This window comes from Mirounga leonina, unplaced genomic scaffold, assembly GCF_011800145.1.
Source record: "Mirounga leonina isolate KUSES-001 unplaced genomic scaffold, KU_Mleo_1.0 Mir_93, whole genome shotgun sequence".
Classification (NCBI taxonomy): Eukaryota; Metazoa; Chordata; class Mammalia; order Carnivora; family Phocidae; genus Mirounga; species Mirounga leonina.
In genome coordinates, this window is record NW_023270854.1 from 45,644,984 (window position 1) to 45,670,128 (window position 25,145).

General features: G+C 43.6%; 1 pseudogene; it reads left to right on the top strand.

Annotated features, from left to right (window-relative positions):
- Nucleotides 1-18,152: 18,152 nt before the first annotated feature.
- Nucleotides 18,153-24,438, top strand: LOC118004750 (annotated as a pseudogene).
- The last annotated feature ends 707 nt before the right edge of the window (nt 24,439-25,145 follow it).

A 25,145-nucleotide genomic window follows, 5' to 3' on the forward strand; every position in this document is an offset into this window, starting at 1 on the left:
GGCCACAGAGAAATTGTAAGATATATACTTATTGGTTAATTGAAAGGGAACATTTCATGAGCTCAGCTTATGCTCACCTGCACTAGAATTACCTTTGGTGGTTGTTAGAACGCAGATACCGGGTCCCAGTCCAAGATCTGCTAAGTCAGCTGTCTAGAGGAGGTAATCCGAATATTTAATAAGTGCCCTAAGTGGTTGGGGTTTTTTTTGCTTTTTGTTGTTGTTGTTGTTGTTTTTGTGCACATGGAAATTTGAGAACCGGTGGCCTAGCGCAGGGGTTCGTTAGCAAGCTTTTCTGTGAAGGGTCAAATAGTAAATAATTTACGCTTTGTGGATCAGGTATGTTCTGTGTTGCATGTTCTTTTTTTTTTCTTCAACTCTTTAAAAATGTAAACACCATTCTTAGTTCATGGGCTTTATCAAAAGAGGCCATGGACGGTAGTTTTTCCAGCTCTGGCCGAGAGGACAGATCCCTCAATCTCCTCTAAAGTCTTTGGAGACATGTAAAATCCAATAACCCCAGAAGTGGTCAGTCCAGAGAGAAAGCTCCACTTACATTCTTTGCAGGGAGCGGGGCCTACTGGCCCTACACCCTTCCCTTGTACCCTGGCACCTTGGGACTGCGACCAGGCTTCTTGGTGGATGTCGCTTGGTCTGACTGGCCCCCTGGGATGGTTGATTCCCTCTGCCAGTTCCTGGGACCCACACCTCTTGGTTCCCTCACATCAGGTCCTCTCAACATTGTTACATTCATACCAGCAAGGGAAGCACTAAAGCCAGAGAGGGGATGGCAGCTCTCAAGACCTCGACCTCGACCTCTCCCAATCTGTACTTAGCAGATTGCTTTCTGCAGGCATCCGAATCTCAGCTTCTAAACGACCTCGGGACAACCTGTTAAATGCCCCCTCCGCCGTTCCCTGTTTTAGGTCCTCCATGGGCTTTTTCCTGGGGGACAGCAGAAGCCCCATCCCATCCCTGCCACTCACAGTTTGACAATGGTTAAGAGACCGCTCTTCTCTTTCAGCTCCTCAGTGAGAATGTGAATTTGCACAAGATGATTCAATATATTTTCCTTGTGTGTTCTTCAGTATATTTGTACTGCCGGGTGAATTCTTGACATTTCAGTGCGCCGCTTTAAGCTGCCTGCCCCCGACCCTGGGTAGGGCTTTTAAGCAAGAAGAACCAGAATAAACACATACAAGTGTCCTTTGTAGTGAGCGCCAGTGCCCAGGTAGCCCTTGGTTATCTGCGTGTTCAGTCCTCCCGAGGTCATGATGAAAAGGGTAGTGAGCCCTCCTCCCGAGACAGTGTGTAAGCAGTCTTGCCTGCAGGCTCAGGGTGGACAGGATGACCCCTCCAGTCCCATCCGGCCTTGGGATCCTATGATTTCTCACCTGAGTCCATTTTGTGCCCTGGGCTCATGCACATCAATTAGAAACACAACAGTTTACGCTTCTACAGGAGGGAGGAAAATGAACCATAGCAGTCTTCCTATCCGAACCAGACCTCATTTTTCCAAGTCACCACCTTACTCTCATCTGTAAAGCGCTAAATAGCCTGAGACCCAGTTATCTTTGTGACAATCTCTCCCCAGGTGCCCCATCATGGTAATTATGCTCAGCGGGAATGCTCTAGCTGCCCATCTCTGGAGTTAAACTCATTAAGAGGAGAGGCTGAGAAATCTCCACAGAGAGCCCCCGCCCTTGAAATGATGGGCATTCCCTGTCCTCGGCTACCAGGATCGGGGGTTGGAGGAGTTTGGGGTCTGGTGTAAGACTCTAGATTGCCACAGAGCTGGCTTTAACCTGGATTTGCTGCTCTGATTTGTACTTTGGGTTTGCTATTGGGTCAGGAGAGAGGAAGAGCAGAAGTGAGGCCATGAACAGCTTCCCTTTGAGGAAATGAAGTACAGTTGAAACAAAGCCATTAAGGTTGCTTATTCCAGGGATTGAATATGATGGGTTGATCGAGGAGGACACTCCCTTCTAATTGATTAGTGAGAGGAAATTTCTGGAAGAAAAACAGTCAAAGTTCAGAAACAGGAATGTTAGAACCTGGGATACGGGCTTAGCTATGAAGAGAGAAATATGTTGAAGGAAGAGGAGGAAAGAGGGCGAGAAAGACAGAAGGGAACTCGAAGATGTAAGGCAATCTCTAGGGGGATGCGAACATTCTGGTGTCTCAGATTTTGATGGGTAAGATTTTTTTAGGAGACAATAAAAAAATTCTCCACTTGTCCTGTCTAATGAAAGAAAATGTCAGAGATGCCCTGCACTAAAAGGCAAGAAGTGAAAAAAGTGTTCGTGGTTGTGTAACTTGTAACTTTTCTGGTCAAAAATAAACACCACAAAGGCCACATCCTCTGTGTCTAAGTTGGGCACCAATATTATTCCTATAATGGTCAAGAAGGGGCCACCCTACTCAAATGCCTATCTGTGACAATACCTGGAAGAATCTTTCAATGCTAGAATTAATGAAGACAATAAAAACATTAACTGAAATGGCTGAACATATGCTATGAAATGAGAACTACGTGCAGTAAACCATAAAGTATAATTATATGCAAGAAACCATAAATGAATCTATACTGGAGGTCTGTTATCAAGTCCCATTTATTCCTCATAAAAGAAATAGTTAAAAAGAGAAAAAAAAACTATCCTCATAGATGGCTGTGGATAAGACTGGTCTTTGTTCTGATTAGGTTGAGATTTTTCTTCTTGGATGTCCAAGCGGTTCTAAATCTCTTAGAGGCCTCCCATACAGTTCTGAGCCCACAGATTTCTGCACTGGAATTACTGGAAAGCACTGGGTTTACTGGGTTCTAAATGACGCCGGGTAATTTAGGGTGGGGTGAGGTAAAGGGAATCTAAGCTATTTATTCCCTCTCTCTCTGCTTTGGGTAGCATTTCTGCCACCTCACCTGTGGTCCCAGATCTTGGGTCTGGCCCTCCCTCTGTGACTTCACTTGCCACTGAACTCTGGGCTCTGCAAATACCACGCCTCCCTTGGATCTTCAGGCCCTGGAGGCTACCTGCTTTTATAAACCTCTCGTTTGCCTTTCTGCCACCATTTCTTATTTTGGTTTTTCAATTCTCCCAACACCTTTGTAACTAGCTCCCCATAAAAAAGTCCCCCCCACTGAACAGAATCAAGCTCTGTGTTTCTGCCTGGATTCTGGCTTTATATAGACACTCAGGGCTACTTGCAGAAAATGATTAGATAGCATGTATTTTTTCAATTAAAAAAGCAGGCCCTATACTAATTTCTTGCTCAAGAGCATTTGCTTGTCTCCAATGCCCACTTCAAAATATCATACTTCAAAGTATGGCCAGAGGTTGGTTGCTTTCCTCTTTTGCAGATGGTCTGTGTGTCTACCTGCTCCTTTTGTTGGTTGCTTTCCTCTTTTGCAAATGGTCTGTGTGTCTACCTGCTCCTTTTGTTGGAAGAATAACTTCTAACAAGGACCAAGGTTCAAGATGCATCCTTCATTGGGCAGAAGCATTGAATCAATGGCCTCCCCTGCGATTCACTGTTAAAATCCTCCATGGCTATAGCAGATTAGGGTTTTAGTGTCTCACCATTTCACACTCATGGTGGGCTTAGGCAAAAGCAAGGTTAGTCCAGAAGCCACTCATGTGATTTGTTGAGCAAAAGGAACAGAGGCAATTTTCCAGGGAGAAAATATCAGGGAAGGAAAGAATAAGGGCCCCAACCCCAGGAACGTTTCTGAGACCCCAGGAGAGCTGGAGATGTTGACCCCCTAAAAGCTATTCCAGAGTGTATGGTGCATTAGGAGAGAGGATGTTTAAGTGCCACTTGATTAAGAAATCCCAAGGGAGACAAATATAATAAGAATGAGGGGGGATGGTCAGGGGACCACATTTAGTAATCCAATAAACACTTTCAGAAACACCTTCTATATGCTAGAGACTGTGCATCTGGCTCAGGGAATAGGGAGAAATAAATGAAACTGTCTCTGCCCTCATGAAGTAAATAAAAACGGAGTCAAAAGGAATCACAAAGAGTTCGGGGAAAGAATACAGATGGTGCATAACATATTGTAGAAGTCAAGGTGTGAAAAAGAGAGGAACTAAGGCAGAAGACTGAGACAAGTCTGGGCATAATGAAGACTTCAGAGAACAACAGAAAATAGAAGCTTAGTTCCACAGAGTGAGATGGGCTGGGACAGGAGCAAGTTTCTCACTCTGGCTCTGGTGCGTCTTGGGCACTGAACAGAGTCCGAAGTTTCTGTCTGGGCACATTGTCATTCTCATATAGCAGCTTGCAAGACGTCTATGCACAGTGTTCTTGTTCCAAATGGAACGAGATGTGGAAGGATGTACACTGAGGGGAACTGGCTTGTTTGGGGTTCAAAAACACACGTTTTGTACCCTGTTATCTTACCACCCCCCGCACCAAAAAAAATCAACAAAATCGTCATGTCCACCAGCTACTCTGTGTTCCTACACACGTACCTCATATTGACATTGTCGGTAATTGGAGTTAGCTCAACATGGAAATTGTGTGTATTTATCAAAGACTGAACAGAATAGAATTTACTCTTTAGTACATAGGCACAGTAGGTCACCATCTCCATAAAACTCTGGTTTGCTTTGTGTGTAGATTTTAGAGATTTAATTCTTAATTGTGAGCTTCTTTACTTCACCATCTCCTCCTACCGTGAGGAGCTTTTGCAAGGAGTTTTCATAGACTATTTTTGTTAATGCATATTTACATACTTATGAGTTGCTTGTTTAATGAGGCAATTGAAACAAATAGTATAATCATGTGTTTATCAGGCTTAATGATAGACCTTCACATACAGTGACAAAATTATGACATCTAATCTTATTGTAAAAGTCCTGCTTAAAATTTCAGGAGGGGCAAAAAAAAAAAAGGAATTTTCCCTCTTGAGTTTTGGTGTCTCAGATGTGTTCAGATTCACTTGGCAAATTGCTGAGAGGAAGACAACTGCTTTCGAGACTCAGTAAATGGGAATTTTGAAGATCACAAAAGGGCATCAATGTTCGATTTTCAACTTACTTTTAATTTAGATAGCTGAGAAAATGACAGAACTTTTCTCAGAGTCAAATTCCTTCCCACTTGAAATCGTAATAAAGGATGTCAAAACCCAACAGCCGAAAGTGAATTTTCCCATGATCCTGGTTAATCACTGAGATGGAATAGTGTGTCTTCATTCCTCTACTTTACGCCGCTTTGGCGTTTGGCTTTCACTCGGGTGTATAAAGCCCGCTATAGGACCGCATGGGCAATCCCAGCTACCGTAATAAGAGGAACTGCCCTTTGTGGAGTGTCTCGGTGCTCTAGCTGGCATTCGGACACAGCTGAGACGGACTTCTAGTTATGCCTCTACTGGAGAGGAGGCTGTTTCTTACTGATGTGTGATTCTCAGACAGCCCCACGGTGTACCTCTCATTATGGAATTGGGATTTAACATTCTCCGCACAGGAATGCCAAGTGAAGTCACATGGCTTCAGGGGCTGGTGCCCTTCACCCGGTCCGAAGCCTTTGACGGAGCATATTGACTCTGAAGGGCGTTCACCCCAGTGGGGGGTTTTAGGGGGCAGAGGCAACGGGCAGCGACAGCCTGTATGCAGGGAGTTTTGAGGATGTCACTAAATCCATGACCAGCGATGACAGCGTTCTGCAGCCGTTGTCGTCCTGAGCCAGGGTCAGGCTATCTTTTAAACTGTCGCTGGCTCTCAGAAACGCACTTGGCTAATTGCAGAACACCCCAGTTTTACGGAGGGTCCGGTGCAAAGCCCCATCGCTCCTCCTGAAGCAGCCATGTAGTTAGCATGATGGCTCTTCCTTTAAATCATGGTTGCATTATGTCAAATAGAATTTGTCAGCCATCCGCTTGCTGAATGCAGTAATTGATCATTACTCCCCAAGAAAGGTAAAAAATAATAATAATAAATTAAATTTAAAAAGCAACAATTAAAGAAGCCATGAGAGAGTTTATTAAATCGAGGAGGAGAGGAAATCTCCAAAATGCTTTCATCGGGTTCACTGCACAGAGACAAGGAGAAATATAGAAATAGTACTTTAGGTCCGTTATTGATTTGCTCCGGGGCAAAGCCCTGAAAAAAACAACTGATCAATGCGGGGAGGGACCGGTTCTGCTGGGTGCCCTGTCAACGTTCCTCAGCACATGGCGGCATATTAATTGTAGCAGCGTTTGCTCTGAATGAATTTCTTTATGTTCATTCATTCATGTATTTGGTAATTCATTATGAAATGCGTTGTTCAATTATAGGGGCTCATATTACCTAGCTACCCTTGCATTTGTTCAGCCGGTACTGCTAATGCTGGGCTGCCCCAGAAGAAAGAAACAGAAAAAAAAAAGACGCATTGAATTTTCTTACAGTTTTAGATCGGGGTGTAATATCAATAACTTTAATGGAACCGGAGTTGGTGCCCTGATAGGAACCCTGCTGCTCCTCAAATAAATGGCTTGGCTCCACCTCAGCATTTATCTGCCAGGGCTCAGCTTTATCAGGGCACAAACTCAGATTCCATTAATGTTATCTCTTAATTAGCTATGCGATTAACCTGTGTTACTCCTGCACAATAATGAGTCGAAGACAGAACCAGAGAAGTTCAGCTGCCTTATAATTCCCTCTCCAGAAGCCAAATCATTCTGGAAACCATTCCAGGGAAAAAAAAAAACAAAAAACAAACTCAAAGCAGTTCTGATTCGTTCTTCTCTTGGATACAGGGGTGAATTTTGCACTCTTTGGAGGGAAAAGCAATTGGGATTTTAGCTAACATTTATGACACTTGGTACCAGACACTGTTCTAGTGCTTTCTATTGATTATCTCATTTAATCTTTACAGCAGGTCTATAAGGTAGGTCCTATTACCATCCCCACTTTACAGAGGAGGACACTGAGATACGGAAAGGTCAAAAACTCTGTCCCAAGGTCACACAGGTGGGAGATGACTGAGCCAGGGTCCAAGTGCAGGTCGGAGACACCCAGTCATTCCTCTGGGATCCTGAGTACAGAACTCAGCGGTAAAGGAGTCATCAGATAACAGCAAACACAACCCCTGCACCGACTTTGAGGCTGACTGTCCCAGCCGAGCCCCCAGGACATGTTCCTCCCATTGGGCACCTCTGCAGCAGGTGCATTCCCTGGCTGTGCCTGGTGGAGAAGAGCCCTCATTGCTTAGATTTTCTGCCTGTAGAAATTTCTCTCCAGTAGGTCTCAGGGGAGCCGGGGCTTGCACTGGTGGACTCGGATGGCCCTGGGCAAAATGTAAAGATGGAAAAATACCTTGGCTTGCCTGCTTCTCCCATCTTTATTCTGTGTCCTTTGTCCCCTCAAAGTCAGATCCCCTCCCTGACCGCCCTCTCCCTCCCTCTCTCCACCTCCTCCCACACACATAGGCACGGCCTTCTTTCCTGCTGAAATTACCCAAATCATCAGAAATGTACTGTCTGGACAAAATTGAAGAGATCATGACCTCATCGACGCTACCACCAGTAAAGACAACCTGAGTGGCCAGAGGCCCCCTCCTGGGCACCCCTCTTTCCCTTCAGTCTCCTCCCCTCCACGCTCAGTCGAGTGAGGGCAGGATGGGGAGGGGAGGCGGACAGAGTTTTATATAAACCTAATGTTGGTGGGGAGAGAGGACCCTGCATGAAACCCCTAAGATGACATCACCACACTGCCGCCCGCCCCCGCCCTAGCCACACCATAGAACAGGCCACTGTCCTAGAAACAGGACACATTGGATATTATGGACATTTGCTCTGGCTGGAGAAAAGACACTGCTGTCACCACTCCTCCTCCCCCTCCCATTCCCTGCTTCTCCACAGCCTATGCCTTCCCACCCAGCGGAATACCATAGAGCAGTTTCCAAAGACGTTTTAGCCCTTGAACCCTATTGTCAAACCATTCACCTCCTTTTCTTATCCTTAGAATATCCCATCACTGTGAGCCCTTCCAGAATCCTAGGGCTTCTTAAATTATCTGCAGTTGTCCCTATTACGATCAGACCATAATGTTATAGATCAATCAATCACATTGTAGAGTGTCGAGGAGAAGAAAGAAAACCCCACCATAAGATGGGTGTCTGAATGTTCCACTTTATGAATTGATGTCAAGCCATATGTGATCTCTTAAGACGCCAAAGTTAGAGATGTAAATGATCAATTCTTTATACACGTAGGTTTACTTTAATGCACATTGTTTATAGGTAAGTGCTGTCGTGTTATTTAATATAAAATATAAAAATTAGAAATAGCAATCTTTTGGAACCATATTTAAAAACAACCACCTAAGGGATACAAAGATCTTTTACTGTTGTTGTTCTGGTTAAGGAAACACCACCAGTTCTGCCAAGAGTTTATCTAACCTGCACATATCCCTCTGTTCATTTCTCCCCCACTTTAGTTCATGGAAAAACATGAGAACAGTTTCTAGAGCTTGCAGCCTTCTAGGCAAATCTAGAAAACACTATTTCTCTGGGAATTAAAGGAGGAGGACAAGATGAATTTGAAAAGGAGAAAGATGGAGAGGAGAAGGAAGCTGCCGCCAATCACATACAGAGAATATCAAACACAAAAGGCACTTTAGTTCACATTTTGATTCCATTTCAGTAAGGAGCGTGATAGAGAAGGACCGCGGACTCATTTGACCACGTGGACAGGACAGACCAAATTCATTCCTATTCAGCTAATGGAGAATTTCAAATAAGGTAAATGTTGCTTGTCTGATATTTTATATAGGGCATTAAAACCCACAAATCTCTTGTGTGTGTGTGTGTGTGTGTGTTTTCCCAAAGACTCGAAGAACAGTTTATCATCTAAGACTTGCTTTATTTTCAAAATAATGTCTGCCTAGGTGAACGCATTTTCTAAGAGCTCAAGTTTGTTTTTAAGGCAACATTAATGACTAATGGTGAGTCATCCATTTTTGTGGCTTGGTACAGTAGTTTATATTTATATAATAGCTTAAAATTCAACTTTGAGCAATGTCCACAGCAGGGAAGAACAATTAGTAAATTCATTAATTGTGCTTTTGTGTACACTTTTATTCTCAAGGCTAATTATTTGTTTAAATTATTTTGCCTCTATCAAAAGTGTTACCACATGAAAATATTTCAGCTTTGGTTTCTGGTGTGAAATATAAGGCTTGGGAAGTTCAGACATTCTTCTGAAATGTAATCAGCTTGCATTTGCTAATGACTGGTACTCGACGTGGAGTCTTTTATTTAAGCATATAAGCAATTAGTTTGGGGGATATAAGTGTACAAAGAATCATGATTCATGCCGCTGCTTATCCTTCTCTGCTGTGGACAATGGACATCTTCCATCTTTGACTTTTAAATATAATCAAACTCGTAAGTGTACCGTAAGTTGGAATCACGTGGACTTATGCAGAGCAATGCTATGAAAGGACTACGTCAGTTGCCAAACCAATGCGCCAGTGTACATAATAAAAGTGAGGTTTTACTCTTTTTTCATGGAGAAGGACAAAAATCTCCTTCTCCTCTCTTTTCTAAATTCTCTGTGTGTCTGGGCTGTAGCTGTAAGATGAACCAGCTGCCGCTGGAGCGGATGCTTTCCAGTTCCCAGTTCCAGGTGTGGGGCCGGAAAAGAGATTGATGACTTAGTGTAGGCACAGCCAGTTTCCTCCACCAGGTACAAGGGAGCGACAGCAGAACAGAAACAGCCAGCCCTCCCTTCTCCAGCATCTTCCCAGCCTGGCTCGGTCCTCGGGGAGATGCACCGTCCAGAATGCACAGAAGGAGAAGCATGATAAGGACTCACTCAGGACCTGCTGCATCTTGGTGCCGGGCTAGGCATTTGATGGACAGATTTAATCATTGCAACCTCCATAAGAGGTGGGCATCGTTGAGTCCCATTTTTCAGAAGAGGAAATGGAGGCCAGACTGTAGATCGGAACCCAGAACCGTAAGACCACAAATCCAATGGCCTTTCCATGATACCATGTTGCTTTCCTGGCATTTAGCACAGTAGCTTGCCATAGGGGGTACTTCATTCATTCAGTCAATAAATATCTATTGAGGGCATACTACATGCCTGAGGATATAGCTGTAAACAAGTTAGATAAGGATTCTTGCTTTCAAAGATTTTAGTGATAGGCAGATGAATGTAGCCCATTCTAATAATGAATGTGTGTTGAATGAGGTTTGGCCAAATGCAGGCCAGCCCTGTAGCAACCCTTATTTGTGTGCCTTCGGGGCCAAATATTTTCATTCCAAGTGAAAACAAACAAAAAACCCCCCAAAACCTGAGGACCCCATTATCAAGCCTCCAAAGAGAAGCAGGAAGACTGTGAACCCATCCCACCTGCCCTGGTTATATGGGAAACCAGTTAGTAAAAGATGGTGGCAGTGGGGTGTGGCTTCATCCCCTCAGTTGCAAACTCGCAGGACTCCAGGGGGAAGCTCTATCACTTGCACAGAGTGGGCTCTAGCATGTGCTTTTAGCATGTGCTTCTCTAGCATGTCAAAACAGAGCTTCCCACAGCCAAGGAGACCAAGGAAGGGAGGCAGCCCACCCCAAACATCAGGAAGAACAGAGGTGGATTTCAGGCTGAAAGTGTAGAGAAGGAGGACATGCCCGTAACTTCACAGGGGCTGCTTTCATTGTTACATGTTTGTGTTCTGAGTCTGGTCACACTCTAAAACCCAATCCCCTAATCACAGGAATTACAGATGGGAAGGACCTATGAGGTCACCTTGCCGAGTCTGGCGTGCTGAGAATCCACCTCCACACAGGACTTTCAAGGCCCTTTCTCTACCAAGTGCACACATCCTGGAGGACTATGTTTTGCTCTGTCCTTCAAGAGCCAATTCCAAAATCCACCCACAATAGATTTTAGACCAAAGATGCAGCCGATGGGAGTCTATTTTTAATTTTCCAAAACACTGAACAGAAGACTGGTGCCATTAAAAATTGCTGAGGACCCTCTCTTCCTCTGACAGTCCCATCCCACCATGAGATCTCGGGTTGGCCAGGAAATTGGGGAGGCAACTCCTTGTAAACAAAGTTGCTGTCCACGCAGCCTCACAGAAGGCTTATTGCTAAATCCAGTCTGCTTGGTTAACACCCTTTCTGGGTTTAGAGTAATCATTTATGTGCACAAAGACTCAGCCACAAGATGTTCATCACAGTGTTGTTTATGGTTGGAAAAAAAAAATAATCTCCATGCTCAGTGATAGAAGGTTGCTTAAATATATCACGAATAAGCATATAATGTAGAGAATATTATGAAGCCATTAAAAATAATACACCAGATGAGTGCTAAGGATATGTTTCATCACACTAGTCAGTGAAAAAGATAGGCTACAAAAAGTATGTGGAGTGTACTGTTACTCTCTGTCTAGTTTTCTAAGACACATGCATGAAGGACAGAATAATGACATAACTAGTTCTTAGAAAGGACTAACCAGGGTCACCTGGGTGGCTCAGTCGTTAAGCGTCTGCCTTCAGCTCAGGTCATGATCCCAGGGTCCTGGGACTGAGCCCTGCATCGGGCTCCCTGCTCAGCGGGAAGCCTGCTTCTCCCTCTCCCACTCCGCCTGCTTGTGTTCCCTCTCTCACTGTGTCTCTCTCTGTCAAATAAATAAATAAAATCTTAAAAAAAAAAAAAGGACTAACCAGTACCATTCTCTTCCCTGCTACTTTTCAATCTTTCCTACAATGGCTATGTGTTACTTTTGTAATTAGATACAGAAATGTTACTTAAAAACGTTAAATTATGCTTCTTTTTGCCTGGCTACATTTCCCACATTCATCATTCACAGAATCCCTGTAACAGAGGAAGAGAGGGAAAGACAACTTGCCCCTTTTCTCCTAGCTGACTGCTGGGTGGCCTGGGTGCCCATGTGTCCTTAGAACAAGTGCAGAACCCATGGCAACGGTCAGCTGTGACTGAATCTCACCACCACTCACACAGCTCCTTTACTGAACGGACTCCCAGAGGCTTGAAAGGGTGAACGCCCTTCCCACTGCAGAGAGCGTTAAGACTAAGGAGTTTCATGCTCATCTGAGGAAGCAAGAACACTCACCCAGGTTTTTCTGCTGTAGCATCACATGTTCATCCGAAAAGGATCTTATTTATTGAAGGCCGTGGGTAGCTTCTGCAACATGTCTTCCCTGTAAAGGGGAGACTGAGACCAAGAGGGAGGGGCCAAGTGTCTTACCCTTGCACAGGCAAGTGATGTTGGCCCAGCCAGGATAGGACCCTGAGAGTGACTCTAACTCTCTCTGTCTCCAATGTCCTGTCCCTCCCTTAGGTGCCCACCAAACTCCTACTCATACCTCATGGCCCACCTAAGCATCACCTTCCTAGTGAATTCTCCCAGACTCCCTTAAGCAGAGTTGGTCTTGCCTTTCTCTTATCACTGTCCCTTATACATAATCCAACTGTTGCATTTTTGAGATTACATTGCCATTATTTGACCCTGAGTCTGGCTCTCTTACTGGACTTGAGGGTGGAGTTTATCTCTTTGCATTCCTAGTGGCTAGTGTATCACAACTATTTAATAATAATCCCAAGGGTTTATAGGCATTACAAAGCTATAATCTGCCACTGTTTCTAAGAGTTAGGAGGTGGGAGGAGACGCTGACCATGCGAGAGTGTGCCCCAGTGTCCTGGAGGGGTAGGCACTGTGCATCAGGGGCTGTATAAGACAATCTGGAGATAGAAACCTCTTTCCTGCCACTAAAGGAGGACAGATGTTGTAATAAGTGATAGTTTCCATTGGAGGATTGCCTGGGAAATAAGGCATTAGGAATCTGATGGGGTGGATGGGCAGTCACATGACATTCTAGAAAGACCATAGCTTTGAAGAGAGATGCACCAGAATTTGAAACCTAAGTCTACACCTTACTACAACCCTGGGCACATTATTAAACTTCTTTGAGTCTCAGTTTTCTCGCCTAATACTGGTAATTACTTTGCAGAGCTGTTGATAGCATTAGAGATCATGATTGCAAAATCCCTGGCACATGGTCAGTACTCAATAATGGCCTTCATTATAATACATTCTTGATTCCACAGACAGTGAATCAGGGCCCACATACAATACTCATGGAGTTGATCCTCCAGATGCAAGCTGAGACAAGAGGGAACCAGAGAGCTTCAACCGGCCCCCGAGAGGAGAGGAGCTCGGGAAAGAACTCTGGGCCCCTTGAGTTCAGGGGAATGAGCTCTACACAGTACATTATTTTCCCCATTCTTCCAGAAATAGAGAAAAGGATGGGCGTCCCCCCAGTGACAACTGGTCTGCTTGCAGTTACTCAGGAGACTGGGGAAGGGAGTAAATGATATATTTGAAGAAGTGACAGCAGCAGGGTGACCAAGACCCCAAGGGGTGGTGCTTGGGCAGGATATGCTCACCAGCACACAGCAGAGTCCTGAGGGCATGGCTTTTGGACTGGGCTTTTGGGAAGCCACCTGTAGGGAGGTGATGACAGACTACTTACATGAGGAACGACACTCATCAGGTGCACCTCCCTGCCCAGGGATGGGAGCACCACATCAGCAAGGGTGTCCACAGTTTATCTGGGATCCACTTATCCCATGATGGACCAGCCCCATCTTCACCAGCTGGGAGCAGGTGGAGACAGATGCTTGAGGAAGACCAGGATGAGGATCTTTTTTAGACAGGCTCTAGAGCAGGCATATTTCTTTCTTTTTCCCTCTGGGCCAGTCCCTTGAGTGAGGCCTCTATCCCCCAGTCTTAGCTTGCACACCCCTCCTGGGGGAAACCATCCCGAACCCCTGTGACTGGCGTGGCTGTCCTTCTTAAGCCCCCTTTGAATACCACTGCATCTGACACGTGCTTTGTATTGGTCTGTTTCTTTGCCTATTTTTCCTAGAGGGTAAACACATATAGACAGTGCCTGATACATAATCCGTGACCAATAAATAGCCACTAAATGAGTGGATGGGTGGTAAAAAAACTTTGTGAGTGGAAAACCACTATTATTATCAGTATGTTATTATTTGGAACATTATAGCACAGGGAGCAGGCACATGCTTTTTCTTTTTATTTCTCTCCTTTAATATACATATGTACATATACCCACCCAACCATAGGACCAAGAATTTGGGAATACTTCAACTCATTTAAACTCAAAAAATATTTATTGGGCACCTAATAACTGCTAGGCACTTTTTAAAGTAAAAGGATATACCAGTGAACAAAACAACATGCACTGTGATAATATATGCCATTCTAATAATTGCTTGGAAAACCTGCCATACAGCCAGGGCAATTATCTCATACTTTAAGTCTTTATTTAGAGTTCTTAAAATTCTGTTTTGATTCAGACATTTCCAGGAGTAGAGTTCATCATGGAATCTTGAAAAGCAGACCAGTGGGAGATGATTTGTCCTTCACTATAGCAAAGACAATGAATTTCCATGGGTAACATTGATTGTCATGGTCCCCAGGAGGCACCTCTTTGCAAAACCACTGGACATATACCCTTGACTTTCAATGTTCTCCTCTGACGTGAGCATAAACAAATGGATTCTCTTTTATTTATTTATTTATTTTTTTAAAGATTTTATTTATTCATTTGAGAGAGAATGAGATAGAGAGAGCATGAGAGGGGGGAGGGTCAGAGGGAGAAGCAGACTCCCTGCCGAGCAGGGAGCCCAATGCGGGACTCAATCCTGGGACTCCAGGATCATGACCTGACCCGAAGGCAGTCGCTTAACCAACTGAGCCACCCAGGCCCCCATGGATTCTCTTTTTACCTGTGTGTTTAACGTGAAGGTTGAGTTCATCTGTCTTGTTTGTTTGTTTGTTTTTCCTAAAAATGGAAATACAGCTTCTGTGAACATTGTCTTGAGTTTATCATTCAACTTTTTAAAGAAACAGAATGAATCTCATATTTTCCCCTCCCCTGACTAAGATAGGGACACTCCCCATCTGTTGGTTGCCTTTCCATACAGCAGGCCCATCCACTGAGATCCCTAAATTGTTTTCAGTGAGTCCATTACTTTGAGTACAAATGAAAATTCCATTCCACTCCCACTGAATGAAGAGGTACTTCAATCACTCGTGGTTTACCTTTATGAAACGAGTCAAAAGGAAGGTGGGGTTAAAGATCCTAGATGTTCTGCGACCATTTTTATCACTACCAGGGAAAATGATTTCAAAGTACCTGTTCTACCCTAGGTGGGTGAACAGCGTCATCCTCCCATTTAGAGTTAAGTCATCATAAATTTGGTGCTAATAGGTGTCCAGACCTGGGTCGACCACATGAACATCAGAAGACTCAAAACAAGATGACACAGCATCTGCTCTCATAAAAGGAATCACAATTTTTTTGAGAAAACCAAAATTAAATAGTTGAGGAACTAGGAGATGCTAAAAGACATATAGAGCTAAGAGTAAGTATTTGCAAAGAGAGGAAGAAGAGATCCCTGGGTTGAGGCAACTCCCAGCAGATGTCACAGAGCATATCAGACTGGAGGATGGACCTTGAAGATGGAGAGGTTTGGACTTTAGTGGGCTTTGAAAGGAGGGCGAGCAAGAACATGGTCAGAAGAGTTGTCTGATGGGAAGAGTGAGAACATCATTCAGGCTGCTGGATGGCTCCTGTGCAAAATGAATTGGAAATAAGTTTAGAACAGAGAGTTTAAGTTAAACTGTGGATGTTACTAAATACTGGGCTGAGGAGTTTAGGTTTCATCTGCTATGCAATAAAAAGCCATTTGTCAAGTCATGGATGGAGGAGTGGCTATAGAAATATTCATTAGGCAGCAGCCTTCACAATGAACTAGGAAAGAGAATGGAGCTTTTTAAAAAAAATCAGTCAGAGGGAAGAGCTGTTGATAAGTTCGGTTAGAGTCACAACCTTGTGATTTGAAAGAGGAATTGACACATTGAGAAATTATAAATTAGAATCGGCTAAGGATATGTAGGACAGGATAAAATAAAACATAAGTCTAGAAGGGCAAACAGCAAACTCCAAAACACAATACTTGCAACATTCATAGCATAACCTTGGTAAAATTTACCAAAAAAAAATAAATAAAAAGGAAAAGAAAGCCTCACAAATCAATAGTAAAATAGAACAAATTAGAAAAATGGACAAAGAACATGAATAGGAAAATTTCCACAGAAATCTAAAAGTCTATTGAACATGTGAAGCCATATTTAACCACACTAAAGTATGCAAAATTTAAAAAAAAAAAACCAAGATATTATTTTTGCCTATTGATTTGGGCAAAAATAATGATAATTGTTCAATTATAATACCTAGTGTCTGCAGGGAATACACTGTATATGGGAAGGTAAATGGTATATCCTTTCTGGAGAGCAATTTGGCAATATCAAAAATATTATAAATATTTTTATTCATCTTGGGCTTAGGTTTTCTCTACTTTTCATGAGTCATGTCTCATGTATATACATCAAAGCCTTAGTCATAAGTGATATAATTGAAAATAATCTACATGTCCAATAATAAGATGTTGGATATAAAAAGTATGGAATATTATATAGACATTAGAATCAGTGAAGAAAAATCTTTAATACATGGGAAAATGTGCCTAACATATTCTTAAGTTAAAAAAGCAGATTATAAACAGCTTGCAAGATATGTTCTTAATTTTTAAAAATCTGTGTATATAAATAATATGTAGATTTTGGATTCTAATTCATACAAGCTAACTGTAAAATGATATTTTTGATACAATCAGAGAAAACCAAACATGGTCTAATTATACCATGAAATTGAGTATTTATTGTTAATTTTGTTAGGTATGATAATGACAGTTTAGTTATGGTTTTAAAAAGCTTTTATTGTTAGGGATACATACAGGAGTGTTATAGGGAATTTGCTTTACAGTACTCAAAAATAAAGACAATTAGATAAAACAAAAATGACAAAATGTTAATAAGTATTAATTATATAGTTCTCTCTATTTGAAAATTCCCATAATAAAAATGTTAACTTAAAAGAAGGCAGAACCCAGCCACACTTTTAAAATAATGTATGTGTATGCATAGAAAGAGTTGGAAATAGTATATACCAAAATAGTTACAATTTGCTGGTTAGACAAACAGTCGATTTTTATTTTCTTGTTTTTTTTTTAAATAAATATATTTTTCAAATTTCTACCATGAACATATAATACTTTTATAGTAAAAAAAAGAACTCTAGGGGTGCCAAGGTGGCTCAGTCAGTTGAGCATCCAATTCTTGATTTTGGCTCAGGTCATGATCTTAGGGTTGAGAGATCAAACCCTGCATTGGGCTCTGCCCTCCGCAGGAGTCTGCTTGGGATTCCCTCATTCCCTTTTCCTCTGCCCCTCCCCCCACTCACGCTCTCTCTCTTGCTCTCTCTCTAAATAAATAAATAAAATCTTTTTTTAAGAAGAACTCTAAGTGCTCTTTTTTAAGCTTCCTAGTTTTGACTTTAAAGAAGTAAAGGAAATGGTGACACCAATAGCTGAAATGTGGAAGATGAGAACCAGAGAACGTTTGGGAAGGAAGCACTCAAAACAGGGCTTGAAGAAGTGGTGGTGATGGTAGATATCTGGATAGAGTCCTGAACTCAATGGGAAAAGGAAGTTGAGATGATGAAGGGATTGGGAAGGCAGGAGCTCTGAGTTTAACTCTTAGAAGTACACGGATGTTAAGTACAACAGCTTTACAGGTCTACCTTGGGAATAATGGTTTTGAAAACTAAAGTTGGTTTTTCCTCTCATTCATTTATTCCACATGGTCCAGGTACTGTTCTAGATGCTGCAAGTACCGTGGTGAAATGGAGACACTTAAATATGTCTTCACGGACTTACAAACAAGCAGCAGAGAGAGAGGTTAGACCCCAAACGACACAAATGGTCAATTGTAATAACTATTATGAAGGAGAAGAACAAGATACCAGAAGAGCCTGTAACAGAAAGACTCGACCTAGTTCTCTGACGTTCTGGGAAAATTTCCTAGGGAAGTTTTGTTTCTGAAGGATAAGCAGGAGTTCAGCAAAGAATGGGGCAGGAACATTCAGACCAAAGGATGAGCTCACCCAAAGGTCTTGATGCTGGAAAAAAACAAAAACGAAAACAAAACAAAAAAACATGATCACTTGAGGGACAACGAGAAAGCCAGTGTATCAGGAGCAGAAAATGAGGGATAAAGGGTATAAGACAAAACTGGAGAGGGAGGCCATGGAGAACATGCAGAGGTTTCTGGGCCATGATAAGGACCATTACTATGACAGTATTTTATTCTTGGTGAACGGGGAGGCCAGTAAAGGAGTGCAGGTATGAGGGTGGTCTCTGCAGTGCAGGCATATGAAGAGAAGTCCTGCCAAGAGTATTCAGAAGCCTATTGAACAGTCAAGGTGGAAGAAGTCAATGCTTTGGACTGGGATGGTAGCCGTGGAGGGAGAGAGAAGTGGGCAGATTAAAAAATATATTAAAATTTCCTAAGGGAGAAGACAAGCTGGCAAAGGGGACTGAGAAGCAACCAGAGAAATAGAAGATCAGGAAACTAGAATCAAGGAAAGCATGTTTTTCTGGAAGGAAAGAGTGGTCAAGTAGGTTGGTCGCTACTGAACGGTATACATTGGAATTAGCAAAATGCGAGTCACTGGTGACTCTGCGAGGGCAGTGGGGTCAAGTGCTGAGTGGAGAGGCGGGGAGATTGGAGAAGTGAAGTGTTGACATGGGTGCTGAGACATTTGTTGGAAAACAAGAAGACAAAGATGAGTGGGGGATCTGTTTAAATTTGAACTTGTATGTAGGAATAATCCTGGAAAGAAAATAAGAGAAGTAGTTGTATAAGGTTTGTCAGAAGTAAGAAGAGGTGGGATTCCGAGTGCGGGGGGGGGAGGGCGGAGGGGGAGAGACAGGACTGTCCTCAGCAGGAGGCACCCTTCCCCTGACTTTCCTGGGGGCAAAGAGGAGAGAGATGGACAGACTCAGGGGTGCTTATAGATCTACTGGCAAGAACTTGAGGGAACTCCTTTCTGATTCCCTATGGTTTACGTGTGGTGTGTGTTGTGTTTGTGGAGTGTGTGTATATTTGCACGTGTGGGCTCCAAGAGCAGAGTGAGAGATAGGATGGCTGGAAGAGAAGTTCTGAAATAATCAGGACACACAGTGGGGGAGCCTACCAGCCAGAGAATGAAAGACAAAGGAAGAGGAGGCTCTGAGTCAAAGTCAAGTTCAACTGAGTTCCAAATGTGGACAAATGACGGGGCGAGGGGATATCCCCTTCTAAAGCCATGAGAGAATAACAACCAGAGCTGCGGGTGGGCCACTAACGTCACTGCGGGGAGCTGGACAAGTGGAATCGTAAAAATGGTAATGAGGGCCCGTGCTCTTTGAAGGTAGACCGCGTACACCGGGCACTCTGAGGACCGCCGTGCAGTAACTCACCGAACCCTGACTCCCTGGAAGAGCCGAGGAAACAAAGGCTTGTACACATCGCCCAAGGTCAGACAGCTTGCAAGTAGAAGCAGAATTCAAACCCACTTTACTCTGCAGCATCCATGAGGTTCCAGGCCTGAAAGAAGCCTGTGGGACACCAGAGTTCCACTTAAAATCCTACTATTAATTAATTTCAAATAAAATAAAGCTTCTCCCCAAACTCCCTAACCCTTTCCTGTTTTATTTTTCTCCGTAGTACCTATCAGTCTCCATTATACTCTCATGGCTTGCTTATTCACTTTGCTTAGGATCTGACTTCTGCCAGGTTTCCCACCTTAGCCACACGTGTCTGGCTACATGGCTCCTCTCAACATTTTTCACTCATGGTGCCTGTGTCCCTCCTAACAACTGAATATAAGCCATAAGGAGCTCCAAGGCCAGGAACCTGAAACAATGCAATTATCTCTGGATATACATTTAATGTCACGAGGGTATCATTCCTTGCAAAAAAAACCCCCAAAACCAAAACAAAACAAAACAAAAACAGGGCTGTTCTTATGAAGCGCTTGTATCTGGATCCCAGCTCTAGTACTGAGTGTTGGTAGGACGGTCAACTATGTCATCTCTGGGTATGGCTTCCCCACCTATAAAATGGGCATAATAATCCCTGCTCACAAGCCTGTTGGCAGGGTTAATGTAATGTTATACCATGTCCCTGGTGCACGGATGGTGCTTAATAAATAATAACATTTTTCCAGCCCTTCCCTTACTCACTGTTTGTCCTGCTGTTACCAACTCCCCAAATAATGTGACCAGGGACTCTTCACTCATGTCTTTTTTTACTGCCCTAGAACAAAGGGAGCATAATCAAGAGTGGAAACATTATTTGATATCTGCTTCAAAAGCAGTCTGTGTTTGATGTGTGATGCTGATGTGTGATACTCGATCTATTAGATATTAGTATTAGACTGCCGGCTTTGTGCTGTTTATATTGGTAACATGACCCTGACCAGATTCCCAGCTGTGAGCATTAAAATGTGGGCTTTCAGTGGTTGTTGGGCTTCTTTCCTCCTACTGCCAGGATGAGGTTGAATAAGCAGCCAATGTAACAGCCTTCAGCTGAGTGTGCTGAACTCTTAAAATTCAAAAATCAGCGTCTAGGGAAATCTTCACACTTCACGTTGCCTCCCCACCTCCCAACTACCTCAAGGTGCTCCTTGGATTCTATTTCTTAGGCTGTGTTCACCATCCTTACCCTAGACTTGCCCATCTGAAAGCTCACAGACCCTGCTGACTGATGAAGGAAAGAGGCCAGGCAGGAGAAGATTGGAGGAAGGATTTGCAGAAGAGAAAGCGGGGCTGGTTGTGGCTCCCAGTAATGACCAAGAGAAGAAGAAAAATGAGAAGGAGGAGGAAAAGAGGAGGGTGGAATCAGGAGGAAGAGGACAAAGAGAAAAAGGAGGGGGGAAAAAGAGGGATAAGAGGACTAGTATGTACTGAGCATTTGATACATACCATGCTGTTCTCAACCCACTTAATTTCATTTTTCTCAACAATCCTACAAAGTAGGTCCTTTAGTACCTTAAGGACAAGTCTCTGTTCTGCCACTCCTGTCCTTTCCCCCAAGCAATTCTGGGCACCAAACATGTTTTTCCACTCCACAGAATAAAATGCAACCTCTGCAGCAGGCTGTTCAAGGTTCTACGGGAATAGGCCTCCACAGGTGAGGGCATCACTTAGCACCAGCCAAACTCAAATTCTCTTGAGAGTAAAAGCAACCGCCATTGCAATTATGCTGGGAAAACAGATGAGAACCCAGACTGCCATGGGCTAATGGGGATGCATTATCCCCTTCACGTCCAGCCGATGCTGCCCACCTTCCTGAGGTACTGCATCCGCCAATTCTACCATGCTATGTCACGTATGTGGCAGACTGACCAGACCCTACCTTCCCCATTCCAACCTGGAAGCCCCATTCTTCAGCACCTATTCAGAAACAACTGCTTCTGTGAAGTTCACCTCAAGTTTTTCAAAGCCAGCTTGCAGAGGGGTTAGAGCCAAGATACTGTACCCTCGACAAATCCAGGCGTTCAAATCCCAGCTGCACCACCGGCATGCTGCTTGTGCTTGGGCAACTCACTCAAGTTCTCTATGTCTTGGCTCCCTATTTTTTTCATAATGTTGAGATAATAGTCCCTTCTTCATGGGGTGGTTTTGAGGACTGAGCGACTTCACGAGTGCGTGGGACTTTGGGGGGAGTGATGTGGAGCACAGATGTGCATGTGCTCATACATGTATGCACACCTGAACCCCACCTGTAAGGCACAAATTTTCTCCTTTGAGGACAAAGAGAAATTGTCAAGTGGAATGTTAAATGCTTAAGGGTTCGTAGATCATTTCGTCTACAATAACCCCCAGTTTTTATTATGGTGATTTTGACATCATCTTAATCAATACAACATGTTAAAATTTCTAAGATCCCTCTAGGACTCAAGTAATTCTATAAGCTATCCCACATAGGCTTCTTGCTGGCAGGAGTGTGGGATGGTCTCAAAATGCCTTCTATAAATAAGCAGAATAGGCTCCTATCCGTGTGATGCTATTTTGGAGTTCAGTAACATTTATTTTACCTAAGACCTGCCTTATTAAAGTGCTAATACTCCTGAGATAAGTAACTGATCTTTTCTATCTTCAGTTATTTTTACCTTAGTGTGAATGCATTTCAAATCCTGTTTGAGTGAAGGCATGGGAGAAGATACCAGATATTCCTAAGGGTTGGAAGCAGGAACTTCAAAGGGTAAGAAAGACCATCAAAAGGCAAGACTTCAGATGACAAAGATGAATTCTGTCCACATCACTCTTTCAGTCAGAGTGAAACACCTTTGCAGGGCTCATAATGCTGAACATCCAGGCTAGGCTGAGTCTTAGCTAGAAGTGGCCAGATAACCACTCCAGCCCCCCACCAACACCGCCCTAAACACACACACACACACACACACACACACACACACACACGCATGCATTTGACTCATTTCAAGTCATCTGCCTCCCTCAAGTCTGGGTTAACAGGGACTTTTGCTATTGTTGTTGTTATTCTCTGGCTGTCATTTTGAAGCTTTTCCCCCCACAGATTTTAATTAAATGTTCCAGAGGGGAGATATTTCCAGCATTTAGTTTTGAACTTTTGCCTCACATTGTTACCAATTAAAATATGACTAACAACAGAACACACTTTCTTTTTCTTCAAGCATCACCCCCAACAGAGACAATGGAACTTGAACCCCATATTATTATTTTCCATGCTGTTTGACTTAAATCAGAGAAAAGCTTTTTGGAAAGTTCTTTGAAAACTTTTCGACAATCTCATTTGGTCTCCCCCCACCCCATTCCATGTATATATCGGGCGGAATTCTCTATAGTCTGCCTTCTCTCCAATTTTCGTGTCAGACCTTCTTCTGTAATATAGAGCACTGGTCCCCGCTGCATGACTGAAAGCCAAGCCATGGTGGACGGCTTTAAAGATGATACTAATACACAGATAGAGGGTGCAAATCCATCTGAGCCCAGCCTGGCCAGCAGCCCTCCACTTCTGTCCCCCTGGGGCCTCTTTTCCCTTTCCCTGCATCTTTGGCACATCCCTCAGGTTCCCAGCCAGCTCTCAGGGAAGAGTCTTCTACCGCACAAAGAAAAGAGAGCACATTGTTGATGAAGAGCCCAGGGCCGCCCTCTCCACGTCTTAAGGGTATCCAAAATGGCACCCTTTCTTCCCCCTAACCCTCATCTTCAGGAATTCCTCCTCTTCCTATGCAGCTGATTCCTTTCCTTTCTACCTACCTTCGGTGCTTGGTTAAAAAGTATTTCCCCTTCTGTCTCATGCATTTTTATTCTCCTTCTTTACCATCTCTCAAACTGAAAATATATGCACAATTCTTCCCTCATTCTAACAAACTTCCCTGCAAACTCCTCCCCCAACCCCATCACCTTGTCTTTCTCTTCCACCACCAGACTGCTGGATAGAATGGTCCATGTCCCTCACTACTACCACCTCAACTTCGATCACACACTGGCCCCCTGAAAGTTGGACCCCACTGTATTAGATTCTATTGACAGTGTGATAAAGATCCACGGGCTCCAACAAAAGTCAGAAAGGACCTGGTACTTAATAAATTGCCCTTGGATTCAGGCGAGGACTTCGGTAATAGTATGGATAATGTAATAAATAAAAACAAAAAGTGGCACTTAAGACTCAAGTGTCCTCCCTCTTTTCCATCTGGAACCAAGGAGGGTGCAGAAGGGAAGAAAAAGAAGATTCCCGCTGAGCCAGAAACCCTTAAGAAAAAGCAAAGGAATTTTGCAGAGTTGAAGTTCAAGCATCTGAGAAAGATGTTTGCCCAAAAAGATGCTTCGAAAGGCAATCTATGAAGCCTTCGAAAGGCTTATCTATGAAAAGCTGAGCATTACCACAAGGAATATAGGCAGATGTACAGAATGGAGATTCAAATGGTGAGGATGGCAAGAAAAACAGGCAACTTCTATGTACCTGTGGAAACCACACTGGTATTTGTCATCAGGAGCAGGGCCATCAGTGGTGTGAGCCCAAAGGTTCAAAAGGTGTTGTAGCATCTTCACCTTTGCCAGATCCTCAGTGGCACCTTTGTTAAGCTCAACAAGGCTTCAGTCAATATGCTGAGGATTGTGGAACCATATATAGCCTGAGGGGGACCCAGACCTGAAGTCAGTGAATGAATTGATCTACAAGCGTGGATATGGCAAAATCAACAAGAAGGGAATTGCCCTGACAGAGAACACATTGATTGCATGATCTCTTGGTAAACACGGCACCATCTGCATGGAGCATCTGATTCACGAGGTCTATACTATTGGAAAACGTTTCAAAGAAGCAAACAACTTCTTATGGCCCTTCAAATTATCTTCTCCATGAGGGGGAATGAAGAAAAAGACCACCCATTTTGTAGAAGGTGGCGATGCTGGCCACAGGGAAGACCAGATCAATAGGATTATTAGAAGGATGTACTAAGGTATCTACCATGATTATTTTTTGTAATTTCATCATTTAATAAACGACTACTTTCAAACTGAAAATAACAACTCAAGTGCCCTTTTCTGGTCTGTTTCCTGAGCCAAAACTAGTCTGAGAATGCCTAGACCCAGTGGAGAGTAGGGGGGTGTCCGTGTCCACACCAGTCCTTGACATTGAGCCTGTGGGACATAAAAGAGCAGGAGATGGGGACCTGGCCTTGCTACAGGGAGCATGATTCCAGCTGGGATAATGTCAGGCAAGAGAGAAGCAACGGGACATCCGACTGCTTGCTTCTCTGGATCTCTGAGGCTCACGTGATTGTTTACACGTGCAAAGAAGAAATGGAGGTCTCTACCTTTCTAGAGGTTTCTGCCCATTCTTCCCTGTCCTATCACCTTCCTGCATGTTCTCCAGTCTAGCTCCTCTCTTTAGTCAAGAGAGCAAGAGCAGTGTTCCTCCATACGACATTACCTGCACATTTACCACTGGCAATCACCTGCTCTCTGCTGGATAAAGCTTCTGACAAACCAGGAAGTCAACCCCTTCCCTAGGTCTGAAAAGAAGCATCTTCTTTGTAGTCAAGCAGGTGGAAGGATAAGACAATGATTCTTGCTCTCTCTCCCAGGTAACTCCTGCCCTTTCCCCCTTGTCCCATGTGCACATTCTCTAGGAAGGAACCTCAGAGGGCTAGGGCTTCCAGTTGG